This window comes from Arctopsyche grandis, chromosome 11 (genome assembly GCF_051622035.1).
Source record: "Arctopsyche grandis isolate Sample6627 chromosome 11, ASM5162203v2, whole genome shotgun sequence".
Lineage (NCBI taxonomy): Eukaryota > Metazoa > Arthropoda > Insecta > Trichoptera > Hydropsychidae > Arctopsyche > Arctopsyche grandis.
Window position 1 is genome coordinate 522,198 of NC_135365.1, and position 3,001 is coordinate 525,198.

At 30.9% G+C, this 3,001-nt stretch overlaps 1 protein-coding gene across 1 annotated transcript in view; it reads left to right on the forward strand.

Moving 5' to 3' along the window:
- LOC143919074 (semaphorin-2A-like) overlaps window positions 1-3,001 on the forward strand; it is a 401,435-nt gene that overhangs the window by 345,440 nt on the left and 52,994 nt on the right. The window lies entirely within an intron of this gene.

The following is a 3,001-nucleotide window of genomic DNA, read 5'->3' on the forward strand; positions in this document are numbered from 1 at the left end:
CTAACAAACTGACCGGTAGATTCTATATCAATGGTCGACTTGGGTATCACTTTTGATCCTCAATTCACCTTTCACAACCACATCAAGACAATCGCTGACGTTTCCTTTCGTCGACTTGGATTTGTCTTGAGATATGCTAGATTATTCTCCAACCCCTTGTCTTCTCGCTTGCTTTTCAACTCGCTTGTTAGAAGTAAGCTAGAGTATAATGCAATTGTGTGGAATCCGCATGAAGCAAACTACTCTCTTATTATAGAAAAAGTGCAAAAAGCATTTCTTCGTTTTCTTTATAAGAAAGAGTATGGGTACTACCCATATCTCTATCCTACTCCTTTCCTTTTGGGCATGCTTGGGTATAATTCCCTTGAACTTCGGAGAAACTTCTCGTTAATTCGTTTCGTTCTCCAGCTATTGCGTGGTAATACGTCATGCCCGTTGTTGCTGGAACAGTTGGGACTTTATGTCCCTAATAATTATGTGCGTGGTAGACATCATCATTTAATGGTTGTACCTGCTGCTCGCACAGTTCTTTTTCGAATGGCTCCTATTCCAAGAGCTATTCGACTTCTCAATGAAATCGTTGCTGCTGTCCCTGAATGTGATATTTTCCACCTTGGGGAGCGTAGATTGTCGGATATTATCTTAACATATTTATCTGGTAACCTGCGCTCATCATTACTTTCTTAATTTGAATGTGATGAATGAGTGGAATCTTAATCTACTCTCTTCCATTTGGACCTCGCTGTGATTTTATTTTTTATTCATATTTTGTTTTATTTTATTTTATTTTTTCTTTCTCTTTTGTACATTTTTATATACTATTTTAATTTTGCTCAGTGTAAACAAAGAATGGGATTTATGGATTTTATTTTTAATTTTTACACTTTTGTTATTTTTTTTTTTCTCTCTGAATGAGGTATTATTTTCCTTTGGTTACTTTTTTTATTATTTTATTTTACCATGTTTTCTGCTTTTGCTTTTTTCCTTTATTTACATTATACTTGTTTTTATATCATGTTTTTATATCTTTTTCAAATGTAGGCCATTGTGGCGCATTAGGTTCTTCCTGTAATGCCACAATGGTCCAAAACTATTAAATAAATAACAGAATCACTAATAACCATACTTGTGAAGAGTCTGGGTGATTACAACAAAATGTCTTTACCCTTCAGGTATAAAGACAGATTACAGAATCTGCTTTAAATCGTCGACTTTAAAAAGCATTTGATTAATATTATGTATTAGATGTATTATGAGCATTAATAAGAATTGTAAATAGGTGTTTGAGCTCCCTTTCCTATTATACTGTACATTAACATTAGAATAATATAATACTCTGATTACTAACAAAATTAAATTAAAATTGTAAAATAGAAAATGATCAGTAGATTAGTAGCTATTAAAATAGATATAAGATGTATTATGAACATAATTTCATTTAATCCTCGTTTGACTATCATTTTGTTTGTTAAATGTATACACATACATATGTATATGTGAATGAAGTAATATGTTTCCAATTCTAGAAAGAGTATTGTTAAGTTATTCAAAATGCATTTAGTCAGAATTTTGAAGCTTAAGTACGAAGTTTTTCGATAAACATGTTCTCGACATAATGCGGCGGGATACAATCACGATATTTTTCGTTTCGTTATGTTAATCACTTTGCAAAGTCGAACTTTTTATTCCGTTTGTGAATAAAACTTGGCACTAGAGAAATTATGGAGAAACTTCGATGCGATCTCTCGACATGTGTTTCGTTTCTCAACAAACACACTTTCAAATTTTATCTTTCATCTAATTTTACGGTGAACGTAAACCAAATTTTTCAAAAAAAAACTGATAGTGCGTCACTAGCGAAAAAAATTCACACATGTAATGGAGATTCATAAATCATTTACATTTTCAATCGGCAAACATGTCAACATGTAAAGTGGTTGAAAAAAAATATATAACAACACTCACACATTCAAATTTCGCTGTTTGGTTGTATAATTGAATTACATTTCAAATACATACACACGCAATCTTTTTTTACAAAAGCACAATTGGACGGATGGAAAATGCCTCTAGGGTGAGGAAGTGAACAAGAGGGTGTGGGAAAAATGCACGAATTTTTCTTCAAAGGGTTAACCCTTTGAATAACTCGTTATAATGAAAATTGATTGATTATTGATTGTCCCACTATTGATTGGACAAAATACGACTCAAATCTGCATCTATTTCCTTCCAATTGTATTAATTTTTCTTCCCTTTCCTTTACTCAATTCTTATCTTATAATAAACTTTATCAATACAATTATTTGTCAAATACTAATAATCGTATTCTTGACCTAGCTATTAGTAGTTTCCCCTTATATATTTCTCGTGCTGACTCTACGCTAATCCATGAAGATTCTCATCATTTATCCTTTTGCATCTCAATAATTTACAACAAATCTTCACCCTTGAATTATAATTATAATAAAACTTTCCTCTTTAGAAAAGCTGACTATGCTACAATTATTCCAATTTTAAGCGATATCAATTGGAATTCACTTTTGTCCAATTTAAATATTGATTTAGCTTGTAAAAAATTTTACGATACCTTACAAAATATTATTGAATGCCACGTCCCTTTTACTCTTAAATCTAAACGTACCAAATATCCCCCTTGGTTTACATCGTCTCTTATTAAAATAATAAAAGAAAAAAACAAATTCCATAAAAAATTTAAAATTTATTCAAATCCCTTAGATTATCAAAGTTTTTCACTATTAAGAGCTCGAATTAAAAAATATTCTTTAATCTGCTTTAGAAATTATATTTCTCTTATTCAAAATAATATTAAAACTAATCCCAAATCATTTTGGTCATATATAAATTCAAAAAAAAATACCTCCTCTTCATATCCTTCCGTAATGTATTATGGAAATAAGTCGGTGTTCCGACTTTTGTAATGACGTGTGGCAAACAGTCTTATTAACTGATTGTCGATTGGCATTATTGACGAGTTGGCATT